Source organism: Bos taurus, chromosome 5, assembly GCF_002263795.3.
Source record: "Bos taurus isolate L1 Dominette 01449 registration number 42190680 breed Hereford chromosome 5, ARS-UCD2.0, whole genome shotgun sequence".
NCBI lineage: Eukaryota > Metazoa > Chordata > Mammalia > Artiodactyla > Bovidae > Bos > Bos taurus.
In genome coordinates, this window is record NC_037332.1 from 25,187,968 (window position 1) to 25,201,647 (window position 13,680).

Sequence of the window (13,680 nt, forward strand, 5' to 3'; positions counted from 1 at the left end):
ACTTGTGGCATGCAGGATCTTCTACTCTTCATTGTGGCATGTGGGATCTTTTAGTTGCAGCATTTGGGATCTAGCTCCCTGACCAGGATCAAACCCGGGCCCCCTGCATTGGGAGCACAGAGTTTTAGTCCACTGGACTACCAGGAAAGTCCCAAAACAAATGTTATAAAATATTTTATTTACTTCTCAAGTGTTTGTTGAGTTGAATTAGGTTAAATGTTATAAGCCCATAAATATTTTATCCATTTTTTCATTCTAAATATAGTTGAGCCTATTTTCTATACTATAAAATAGGCATGCTAGATCTCAGTTTTAGGTAGGAAATCTTATTTCCACATTTAGCCTCTCTTAAATGATTACAAGTAACAATATAAAGAAAACTCTTTTGAGTTTTAACAACTATTGTAATAAGTTGAACCCCTTCTTGTTACCTACTCTGTAAGATGGAAACAGATGTCAAGGTCTAGAGCTTTCCTACACTTGGATTAAAAGAAAAACAACTCAGAAGAAAAACAACTTACTTCTTGTTCTAGAACGTCAGTGTTGGAACAATTGAGTATCTCTATGGGAAAAAAATTGACTTCTACCTCACACCTAGACAAAAATCAATACCAAGTAGATTTATGACTGAAATATGAAAGTCAAAACTATAAAGGTATTAGGAGAAATATAGGAGAATACCTTAAGCTTTAAATGAAGTGAAAGTCGCTCAGTCACGTCCAGCTGTTAGTGACCCCATGGACTGCAGGATGCCAGGCTTCCCTGTCCATCACCGATGGAGCTCCTGGAGCTTGCTCAAACTCAGGTCCATTGAGTCAGTGATGCCATCCAACTATCTCATCCTCGGTCGTCCCTTTCTCCTCTTGCCTTCAATTTTCCCAGCATCAGGGTCTTTTCCAGTGAGTCAGTTCTTCGCATCAGGTGGCCAAAGTATTAGAACTTCAGCTTCAGCATGAGTCCTGAATTCTCCAGGCCAGAATACTGGAGTGGGTAGCCGTTCCCTTTCCCAGGGGATCTTCCCAACCAGGGATCGAACCCAGGCCTCCTGCTTTGCAGGTGGATTCTTTACCAGCTGAGCTACCAGGGAAGCCCCCAAATGACATTAAACAAGCAGCAAAAGTCACTAAACATAATGGAAAAATGGACTACATTAAACTTTGTCAAAAGAAAACTTAAAAAGACAGAAAAGACACCACACAGAATGGAAGATTTTTGCAACCTGTAGGACCAGTCAAGTATTTATTAGTACCCAGAATAAAGAACTCCTTTAAAAAAAAAAAAAGACAAGCCTATAGAAAAAGACCAAAACATGTAACGGACATTTCATCATTTCACAATAAAGGATATCCAGATGGCTGGTGAAATTTATGAAAAAGGTTAGCAACCTTCTTTCTAACCAGGGCTGTGTAGATTAGTGGGATACCTTTACACACCCAGCAGAGTTGCAAAAATTAGTACATCTGACAATATCAGGGGTTGGCCAGGATAAGAAGTAGCTGGAGCTCTCATAGATTTCTAGTGGCAGTGTAAATGGGCACAACTGTTTTGGAAATTAATAGTGTGCATCATCAGGTAAGGATACTCATGTCCTATGACATAAGAATTCCAGTCTGAGAAATATACTGTGTGCTTACGTTCATCACAGTTCATGTTTAACAATTTTCATAGCAGCTTTGTCCCCAGTAGTCCCCAAATTGAAACGTCATAAATGTCTATTAGCTGTACAATGGAGAAATAAAAGGATATTTTAAAATGGAAAATTAGGCAGAAATGAAAATGAACAAATAGAGCTATAAGCAACAACGTGGAGCAAAAGAGAATATATGTAGTATGATTCAACTTCTATAAAATTCAAAAATAGCAAAGTAAATTGTATTGTTAAAGGATACATATATGGGTGGTGAAACGAAGAAAGGACATGACTATGATAAAAAATAAAGATAATGGTTAACTCTAGGGGGATGGGAGGGTAACAGAAGATCCATTCTCTAGAGTTAGCAAGTATAGATAATTTCTAGAAGGAACAAGGTATAGAAAGTTTATGAATTGAAAAGAAATTTTGTCTAAGAGAAGAGCTATCTATAATAAGGTATCATCTAGAGTTATCAGATCAAAATTCTGAAATATCTTAGAAAATAAATTCACATCCAAACCTATCTTAAGTTACTATGGGCTTATTTTACCTGAAATCTTATGAGAGTAGATTATTGGTAAAATTGTAGAATAGGCCAAAAATTTTCTTTGGCTCTTTGGCCAGCTCCTTTCATCTCATTTCTAAGTTATTTAATGAAGATGATAACTGCTCTCTTGACTTAAGGGATTAACTCTCCCAGGAATTTGTATTTTAAGAGATTTTTTTTCTAGAAGACTGAAAGGTTTTAAAGACTTCTAATAAAATCTCAGATAGTGGAATTTAAGCAACTTTAAAAAAAAATATGGAGCAATTTTTCACAACTGGACTCACTTTTAAGGTTTTATGAGTAACAGTCAGCCTCTGCTTGCAGAAGACCCACCAAAGAAGAGAGCCCTGTGCAGTTGGTTTCTTTTGAAATTGGCAAAGATTTAAAGCACTTTACCTGAAGTTTTTGCTCTGTAAGAGGTGAAATCTCTACTAACTCAATGATTTGTAAATAGAGATAATGCATTTTGGTTGTTCATGTATGAGATGGCTTTAGTTTTAGTTCAGTGAAATGAAATATAACCAGCCACCAAAGTATGAAACTTATATATCCTTCATAAAAGAAACTGAAAAATTATACTCCTGGCTACAGTGGAATGAATCTTTTTGATTTATAAAGTATAAATGATTAAGATCACTAATTTGGCAAAGTTATAAAAGATACATTGTTATGCATTAGTATAAGACTTCTATTGAATATAAAACCCATTCTTTAAATAATTATCCCCAAGACTTGATCATCTCATGAGATAGAAGCAATCATCGGAGAGTGCTAAATACCTAACTGATTGAGTAGGTAATTTGTGGAGCTGTACTTGCAATGAACAGAAGAATTTAAATAAGTTGGACTATATTCTAACTGTTGAATACCCCAAATTTGTTGAGTGGCAATAATTGCTAATCCACCTCAAAATTGTAGGTAAAAATACTCCTGTATTGGTTTAAATGTTAACTCAATAATATAAACAGTAAAGTACAGTTGACCCACGAACAGCAATGGGTTTGAACTGCACGGGTCCACTTATCTGTGGATTTTTTTCAATAGTGTTAATAATATAATATTACATGACTGAAGATTAGTTGACGCCAGGGTTGCTGAACCAGGGATACAGAGAAACTCAGAATATTGAGGGCTTATTATAATTTATATGTGGCTTTTCTAGTGCTCGGAGAGTGTGATGTTGAAGCATCTACACACACTAACGCACACACAGTCTCTTGATAATTTCATTAGTTTCCATTCTGAGTGGTCAGGGATACCTGTAATAGATTTCAAAGTGGTTAAGTATCCTAATGCATCCTTGTGTGTTTCAGAGTAGCCAATCTAGTTGTCATGGTTGATAATTTATTTTATACTTCTTTTATTTTCTATGAAAATCTCACAGGTGCACAAGGATATATATATTCTCCCCCAGAACATTTTTTTTAATTTAATTTTTATCTTAGAGTGTAGTTGATTTACAATGTTGTGTTAGTTTCAGGTGTACAATGAAGTGATTCAGTTATACATAAATTTATTCTTTTTCAGATTCTTTTCCCATATAGCTTATTGCAGAATATTGAGTAGAGTTCCCCGTGCTATACAGTAAGTCCTTATTGATTATTTTATACATAGAATATCTGTTAACCCCAAGCTCGTAATTTATCCTTCCCCCACCCTTTCCCCTTTGGTAACCATAAGTTTGTTTTCTATGTCAGTGAATCTCTTTCTGTTTTGTAAATAAGTTCATTAGTATCATTTTTTTAGATTCCACAGAAAAATAATATCATATGGTATTTGCATGTCTTTACACTAACAATGAAAGATCAGAAAGAAATTCCATTTACCATTGCATAAAAAAGAGTAAAATACCTGACTTCCTTGGTAGTCCAGTGGTTAAGGATCCACCTGCCACTGCAGGGGCATGGGTTTGATTCTGGTCTGGGAAGATTCCACACGCCACATGGCAACAAACCCCAGTGCTACAACTACTGAAGCTCACACACTCTAGACCCATGCGCTGCAACAGGAGAAGCCACTGCGATGAGAAACCTGTGCCCCGTAACTAGTGAGCAGCCCCTGCTCACCAAACTAGAGAAAGCCTGCGCATAGCAACAAAGGCCTAGTGCAGCCAAAAAAAAAAAGAATAAACTGCCTAGGAATACGGAGAAGGCAATGGCACCCCACTCCAGTACTCTTGCCTGGAAAATCCCATGGCTGGAGGGCCTGGTGGGCTGTAGTCCATGGGGTCGCTAAGAGTCGGACACGACTGAGCGACTTCACTTTCACTTTCACTTTCACCTAGGAATAAACCTACCTAAGGAGGCCAAAAACCTGTACTTTGAAAACTATAAGATGCTGATAAAAGAAATTGAAGATGACACAAACAGATGGAAGGATACACCATGTTCTTGGATTGGAAGAATCAATATTGTAAAAATGACAGTACTACTTAAGGTAATCTATAGATTCAATGCAGTTCCTATTAAATTCCCTGGAACATTTTAAAGGGAAAAAAATTGAAGACAAACTAAAAGCTCATTATGGTGGGATGGCTGTATTATGGTACAGTGATAAAATGGGATACAATGATAAAATGAAAGAGCTAGATTTATAGTGTAAATGTAAAAGGATTCCTGCTCCTGCGACATTACCTTCTTCCAGCCTGGCCTCATCAGGAGTTGCCTACAATCAGTTGAAGGGGAAGAGAAATCTAAGGCCTGGTTTATAGATGATTCTGTGGAACATGCAGGCACTGCTTGAAAATGGACAGCTATAGTACTACAAACCCTTTCTGGGACATCCCCTGAAGGATGGTGGTAAAAGGAAATCCTCCCAGTGGGCAGAATATCAAGCAGCACACCTGCTTGCTCAGTTTTTTTTTTTTTAATTGAAGGATAATTGCTTTACAGAATTTTGTTGTTTTCTATCAAACCTCAGCATGAATCAGCCATAGGTATACATATATCCTCTCCCTTTTGAACCTCCTTCCCATCTCCCTCCTCATCCCACCTGTCTAGGTTGATACAGAGCCCGTTTGAGTTTCCTGAGCCATACAGAAAATTCCCATTGGCTATCTATTTTACCTATGGTAATGTAAGTTTCCATATTACTCTTTCCATACAACTCACCCTCTCCTCCCCTCTCCGCATGTCCATAAGTCTATTCTCTATGTCTGTTTCTCCATTGCTCCCTGTAAATAAATTCTTCAGTACCATTTTCCTGGATTCCATATATATGGGTTAGAATATGGTATTTATCTTTCTCTTTCTGACTCACTTCACTCTGTATAATAGATTCTACGTTCATCCACCTCATTAGAACTGACTCAAATGCATTCCTTTTTATGGCTGAGTAATATTCCATTGTGTATATGTACCACAACTTCTTTATCCATTCATCTGTCAATGGACATCTAGGTTGCTTTCATGTTCTAGCTATTTAAATAGTGCTGCAATGAATAATGGGATACATGTGTCTCTTTCAATTTTGGTTTCCTCAGGGTATATGCCTAGAAGTGGGATTGCTGGGTCATATGGTGGTTCTATTCCTAGTTTTTTAAGGAATCTCCATACTGTCTTCCATAGTGGCTGTATCAATTTACATTCCCACCAACAGTGCAAGAGGATTCACTCATTTTTCTTGGAAGGAAAAATGACCAGATATGTGATTATAAACTAATTCATGGCCTGTGGCCAATTGTTTGGCTGGATGGTCAGAGATTTGGAAGGAGTATGACTGGAAAACTGGTAACAAATTTGGGAAAGAAATATATGGATAGATCTCTCTGAATGAGTGAAAAATGTGAACTTATTTGTATCTTAGTTTTAAATGGAAGAATGCTTTTACCAGGAGACACAAAATGGACTGTAAGTTAAGACTGTTACCTGGCTACCTTGGGCTCCTCATACCTCTAAATGGACAAAGAAGAGAGTTACTATGTTGGCTGGGGTGATTGATCTTAATAACCAAGGGGAAACTGGGCTACTGCTTCACAGTGCGGTTAAGAAAGGGTATGTCTGGAATGCGGAAGATCTCTTAAGGTGTCTCTTATTACCACACCCTGTGTTCAAAGTCGATGGAAAGTTACTGTTGGGGTTTTTCTCCCTGGGACTTGGAAACGACGAACCTGAAAGAATGACACTCAGACAGTCTCTTGCAAGGACTGACAAGTTTATTTCTGCAGTCAAGCTTTTTTATAGAAGCAGGAACAAAGAGCTTAAAGTATATGGCCAGCAGAGCGCATGCGGAGTTAACACATAATCAGTAAAAACATTTCAAGGACAGTGCGCTCTAAATGACTCATGGGCTTATCCCACAACCCGCTCTCACAAGTAACATCCCTATTTATTATTAACTCTTGGCGCCAAGCATAACTAAAGGCAGGAGATGTTTTTCTGTCCACAGTGCAAAGCCGAGTACTTCTGGCCCTTCACCATTTTCCCAAGGACTTTCTCCTTTTACAGCTGTTTTGCACTATGCTTCCCAATGGTTACAACAACCCAGTTCAGACAGGACTAGTAATGACCCAGACCTTTTATGAATGAGTTTGAGTTGTCTACATGGTAAAGAACCACAACCAGTTGAGGTGGTTACGGAGGAAAAGGGGAAATACAGAATAGGGAGTGAAAGAATGTATTCTAAATACCAGCTGTGACACATGGACAGTAGTAATAACAACTGTAATTGTCATGAGTATTTCTTCCTTATTTTGTTATGAATATCTCTTTGTGTGTATTCTTAGCAAGTATCTTTGTTTTCTTCTCTCTTTTATCCTCTTATATAACGTAAGATGTATTGTTTTTTACATTATAATATTTAAGTTGCATGGTATCAAGAAGAGTGAACACCACCCAAGAACTTTGCATCTTCTTTTGGAGAAAGATTTAGTACTTTTTCAGTTGAACAAAGGATACTTGTACCATATTGTGTGGAAGTATAACCTTAGTGTTATGGACAGAATGTTTGTGTCCCTCCAAAATTAATAAATTGAAACCTCACCCATCATTGTGATAATATTAAGAGGTAGGGTTCTTGGGATTAGGATTAGATGGGGTCAGGATGATAAAGCTCTCAGGAATGGGATTATGGTTCTTTTGATTTGCAAGAGAACTTCTATCCATTTCTGCTTTCTGCCATGTGAGGATACAAGAAATCAGTGGTCAGTAACTGGAAGAATAGCTAAAAGAGCAGTCTCACCAGAACTTGACCATGCTGGTGCCCAGACCTCAGACTTCCAAACTTTAGAACTGTGGGAAATACATTTCTGTTGTTTATGAGCCTCCCAGTCTATGGTACTTTGCTATAATAGCCTGAACTAAGACACTTGTTATTATCTTTATTTAGGTATAAAGTATGGTTTAAAGAGTGCCAAATTGACAAGGGGTATACTTGTGATGATACATTTTATGTATCAACTTAGCTAGTCTGTGGTGCCCAGATGTTTAATTTAAGTGTCAGTTTAGATGTTGTTGTGAAGGCACCCCACTCCAGTACTCTTGCCTGGAAAATCCCATGGATGGAGGAGCCTGGAAGGCTGCAATCCATGGGGTCACTGAGGGTCGGACACGACTGAGCGACTTCACTTTCACTTTTCACTTTCATGCATTGGAGAAGGAAATGGCAACCCACTCCAGTGTTCTTGCCTGGAGAATCCCAGGGACGGGGGAGCCTGGTGGGCTGCCGTCTATGGGGTCGCACAGAGTCGGACACAACTGAAGTGACTTAGCAGCAGCAGCATTTAAATCAGTATTTTGAATAGAGCAGATTATCTTCTATAATGTGAGTTGCTGAGCAGCACATAGAGTAAATTCCATTTTTATTAAAAATTCATATTCAAACACTTATAAATTAGTGGTCATGGAAAAAAGTTCTGGAAATAACGCATATCAAACCAACAGCAATTACCTCTGGGGAATGGGACAGGTGTTCAGGTAAGGAAAGAGGTGGATCATTCCTTTTCAGTCTTATAAAATTTCTGTAATTGAAATTTACCCAATCAGAATATATTTCTTACATTTTTATTTTATTCCAGAAGAAGATTCTACTTTCTTTCTGTAGATTTTATTTTGGTTAAGAGGACCAGTTATCGGACTGACAGATCTTGTTCCTCAGCATCACCTACGACTATGTGCTGGGACTCGTGCTAAGTGTGTCACAGCACAGCTGCACCATGACCATCTCCCTCCAGCCTGCTGGCTGTACAAGTGTGTGGAATAAGACTAAGAATAATGCAACTTGTTTGAGATTCCTTTTTTTCCCCCAGTAACTACATTTAGTAAGATAGATTATTAAAGATGTGAGATATTTTGTGTGAGTAAAAATGGTATTTTTTGGTAGTGTACTTGCAGTGTTGCAAGTTGGGCTTCCCAGGCAGCAGACTCTGAGACACAGCTCAGCATGCAGGATGTTTATTAAGCAGTGCCCTTGGGATTAAAACTTGTCAAAACATGGGGAAGGAAGCAGAGGGATAAATCCAGCTGTGTACACCAACCACAGTCTTAGCTGACCCCACAAAGAGCTCAGTAGCTAGTCATGGCCATTTGGGGTTGTCCTAAGTTGGCCCTTGATAGCTAAGTCTTTATACTCCTATATCAGCCAGCCATTGTATAGGCGCCACGCTGGAAGGGGAATGGTTTTAGGCAAAGCTCTTTGCTTCTGAGGCAATCCTGGAATGGGCTGACAGCAGAAGCCTGACTGAGGTAATTCCTGAAAGGTATTAACATGGGCAAGACTGTCTGCCAACAGTACTTCTAGCTGGGGCAACAAGTTCATCAAGAAGAAGAATCTGGGTAGCACAGCACAATGCCCTCTTCTTATTCTTGGGATCAACTTCTCAAAACCATTTATGTGTCTTTTTTGTATGTAATTGTATTACATAATCATATCAGTATGGTAATTCAATAAGATAAGTCATGTGAAATACTTATGATGCTTCTTAAGTGCTTTCATTATCATAATTATTAATACCATTGTTATTATTCTCATCTAGGTGGCAGATGTCTTGGAAAAAAAGTGTTGTTTCCCAGGCTGTGCTTTTAAGCATGGAGAAGAGCTGATACAAGTGGAAAGGAAAATTATAACATTTCTGTTGAGCATACCTTATATTAAGTTTATCCTGAAAAAGTTTCAAATTTTAAGTTGTTTTCCTGTGGTATGAATGCTAATCCCTTTCATGTGACAAAGGGAGTGCTATTCTTCCCTTTTGATTTTATAAGATGTAATTCAGTGTCATTCAATGATTCCTAAGAAATTTTCTTTCCTGGTTTATTAAGAAAAAAGTTAGGCCCAGATTGTAAAGTCATTTCTTACACATATGTAATCCCATCATAAATCACAGCAATAAATGAAAAGTTGGCTTATGCTCTAGGAAAAAAGAGTCATGTGAGACTATTGGTTAATGCCACTGACTTTTGGTTTTGTACATTTGACTACTGTGCTGATGAAAAGTATCTGTTAACCAGGGGGAAAAAAAGAAGCTAACACTTACTGAGTACACTTCTAGATATTTTACCTGCATTATTTCCTATAATATATCAGTCTTCTGTGGTAGATACTGTTATTATCTCTTTTACAGATAATGAAACTGAGGTTTGATTAAGGTCAAACATCTAGTCAGGGGGCAGCAAAGGAATTAGGACCCAGGATATTTGGACACCTTTTTTTGGTGTTAGTTCTAGAAGGTTTTATAGGCCTTTATAGAGCCATTCAGCTTCTTTGGCATTAGTGGTTGGGGCATAGACTTGGATTACTGTGATATTGAATGGTTTGCCTTGGAAACAAACTGAGATCATTCTGTCGTTTTTGAGATTGCACCCCAGTACTGTATTTTGGACTCTTTTGTTGACTATGATGGCTACTCTATTTCTTCTGAGGGATTCTTGCCCACAGTAGTAACTATAATGGTTATCTGAATTAAATTCGTCCATTTCCCCTCCTTTTAACTTAGTGATTCCTAAAATGTCAATGTTTACTCTTGCCATATCCTGTTTGACCACTTCCAATTTACCTTGATTCATCGGCCTAACATTCCAGTTTCCTATGTAATACTGTTCTTTACAGTGTTGGACTTTACTTTCACCACCAGACACATTCACAACTGGGCGTTGTTTCTGCTTTGACTCAGCCTTTTCATTCCTTCTGGGGCTATTTCTCTGCTCTTCTCCGGTAGCATATTGGGGACCTACTGGCCTGGGGAATTCATCTTTCAGTGTTCTACCTTTTTGCCTTTTCATACTGTTCATGGGATTCTCAAGGCAAGATTGCTGAAGTGGTTTGCCATTCCCTTCTCCAGTGGACCACATTTTGTCAGAACTCTCCACCATGGCCTGTCCGTCTTTGGTGGCCCCACACAGCATAGCTCATGCTTTCATTGAGTTAGACAAGGCTGTGATCCATATGATCATTTTGGTTACTTTTCTATGATTGTGATTTTCATTCTGTCTGCCCTCAGATGAATAAGGGTAAGTAAGAGGCTTGTATCTTCCTTGGTGGCTTAGAGGTTAAAGTGTCTGCCTCCAATGCTGGAGACCCGGGTTCGATCCCTGGATCAGGAAGATTGCCTGGAGAAGGAAATGGTAACCCACTCCAGTATTCTTGCTTGGAGAATCCCAAGGACAGAGAAGCTACAGTCCTACAGCCTACAGAGGCTACAGTCCACGGGGTCGCAGAGAGTCGGACATGAATGAGCAACTTGTGGAAGATTCCTGATGGGAGAGGCTGTTTGTGGGGAAAGCTGAAGTTGAACAGTTCTGTGAAGACCCACCCAGAAGACCTTCTAGAGCCAACATCAAAAGAAGATGTCATAGGGGACTGGAATGCAAAAGTAGGAAGTCAGGAGATACCTGGAATAACAAGTAAATTTGGCCTTGGAGTACAAAATGAAGCAGGACAAAAGCTAACAGAGTTTTGCCAAGAAAACACACTGATCATAAAAAACACCCTCTTCCAACAACACAAGAGATGACTCTACACATGGACATCACCAGATGGTCAATCAGATCAGATCAGTCGCTCAGTCGTGTCCGACTCTTTGCAACCCCATGAATTGCAGTACGCCAGGCCTCCCTGTCCATCACCAACTCCCAGAGTTCACTGAGACTCATGTCCATCAAGTCAGTGAGGCCATCCAGCCATCTCATCCTCTGTCGTCCCCTTCTCCTCCTGCCCCCAATCCCTCCCAGCATCAGAGTCTTTTCCAATGAGTCAACTCTTCGCATGAGGTGGCCAAAGTACTGGAGTTTCAGCTTTAACATCAGTCCTTCCAAAGAAATCCCAGGGCTGATCTCCTTTAGAATGGACTGGTTGGATCTCCTTGCAGTCCAAGGGACTCTCAAGAGTCTTCTCCAACACCACAGTTCAAAAGCATCAATTCTTCGGTGCTCAGCCTTCTTCACAGTCCAACTCTCACATCCATACATGACCACTGGAAAAACCATAGCCTTGACTAGATGGACCTTTGTTGGCAAAGTAATGTCTCTGCTTTTGAATATGCTATCTAGGTTGGTCATAACCTTCCTTCCAAGGAGTAAGTGTCTTTTAATTTCACGGCTGCAGTCACCATCTGTAGTGATTTTGGAGCCCAGAAAAATAAAGTCTGACACTGTTTCCCCATCTATTTCCCATGAAGTGATGGGACCAGATGCCATGATCTTCGTTTTCTGAATGTTGAGCTTTAAGCCAACTTTTTCACTCTCCACTTTCATTTCATCAAGAGGCTTTTGAGTTCCTCTTCACTTTCTGCCATAAGGGTGGTGTCATCTGCATATCTGAGGTTATTGATATTTCTCCCAGCAATCTTGATTCCAGCTTGTGTTTCTTCCAGTCCAGCATTTCTCATGATGTACTCTGCATATAAGTTAAATAAACAGGGTGACAATATATAGCCTTGACGTACTCCTTTTCCTATTTGGAACCAGTCTGTTGTTCCATGTTCAGTTCTAAGTGTTGCTTCCTGACCTGCATACACATTTCTCAAGAGGCAGGTCAGGTGGTCTGGTATTCCCATCTCTTTCAGAATTTTCCACAGTTTATTGTGATCCACACAGTCAAAGGCTTTGGCATAGTCAATAAAGCAGACATAGATGTTTTTCTGGAACTCTCTTGCTTTTTCTGTGATCCAGCAGATGTTGGCAATTTGATCTCTGGTTCCTCTGCCTTTTCTAACACCAGCTTGAACATCAGGAAGTTCACGGTTCACGTATTGCTGAAGCCTGGCTTGGAGAATTTTGAGCATTACTTTACTAGCGTGTGAGATGAGTGCAATTGTGCAGTAGTTTGAGCATTCTTTGGCATTGCCTTTCTTTGGGATTGGAATAAAAACGGACCTTTTCCAATCCTATGGCCACTGCTGAGTTTTCCAAATTTGCTGGCATATTGAGTGCAGCACTTTCACAGCATCATCTTTCAGGATTTGGAATAGCTCAACTGGAATTCCATAACCTCCACTAGCTTTGTTCGTAGTGATGCTTTCTAAGGCCCACTTGACTTCACATTCCAGGATGTCTGGCTCTAGTTCAGTGATCACACCATTGTGATTATCTGGATCGTGAAGATCTTTTTTGTACAGTTCTTCTGTGTATTCTTGCCATCTCTTCTTAATATCTTCTGCTTCTCTTAGGTCCATACCATTTCTGTCCTTTATCGAGCTCATCTTTGCATGAAATGTTCCTTTGGTATCTCTGATTTTCTTGAAGAGATCCCTAGTCTTTCCCATTCTGTTGTTTTCCTCTATTTCTTTGCACTGATCTCTGAAGAAGGCTTTCTTATCTCTTCTTGCTATTCTTTGGAACTCTGCATTCAGATGTTTATATCTTTCCTTTTCTCCTTTGCTTTTCACTTCTCTTCTTTTCACAGCTATTTGTAAGTCCTCCCCAGACAGCCATTATGCTTTTTTCCATTTCTTTTCTATGGGAATGGTCTTGATCCCTGTCTCCTGTACAATGTCACGAACCTCATTCCATAGTTCATCAGGCACTCTATCTATCAGATCTAGGCCCTTAAATCTATTTCTCACTTCTACTGTATAATCATAAGGGATTTGATTTAGGTCATACCTGAATGGTCTAGTGGTTTTCCCTACTTTCTTCAATTTCAGTCTGAATTTGGCAATAAGGAGTTCATGGTCTGAGCCACAGTCAGCTCCTGGTCTTGTTTTTGCTGACTGTATAGAGCTTCTCCATCTTTGGCTGCAAAGAATATAATACAGAAATCAAATTGGTTATATTCTTTGCAGCCAAAGATGGAGAAGCTCTGTCAGCAAAAACAAGACTGGGATCTGACTGTGTCTCAGATCATGAACTCCTTATTGCCAAATTCAGACTTAAATTGAAGAAAGTGGGGAAAACCACAAGACCATTCAGGTATGACCTAAATCAAATCCCCTATACAGTAGAAGTGAGAAATAGATTCAAGGGATTAGATCTGATTAGAGTGCCTGAACAACTATGGATGGAGGTTTGTGATATTGTATAAGAGGCAGTGATCAAAACCATCCCCAAGAAAAAGAAATGCAAAAGACAAA

General features: G+C 39.2%; 1 long non-coding RNA gene across 1 annotated transcript in view; it reads left to right on the top strand.

Annotated features, from left to right (window-relative positions):
- LOC112446661 (uncharacterized) overlaps positions 1-9,537 on the top strand; it is a 46,812-nt gene extending 37,275 nt beyond the window's left edge. The window contains exons 2-4 of the long non-coding RNA XR_003034689.2: positions 3,708-3,764; positions 4,465-4,616; positions 9,151-9,537. This is a non-coding gene — a long non-coding RNA (uncharacterized lncRNA). The remainder of the gene's footprint in view (positions 1-3,707; positions 3,765-4,464; positions 4,617-9,150) is intronic.
- The last annotated feature ends 4,143 nt before the right edge of the window (positions 9,538-13,680 follow it).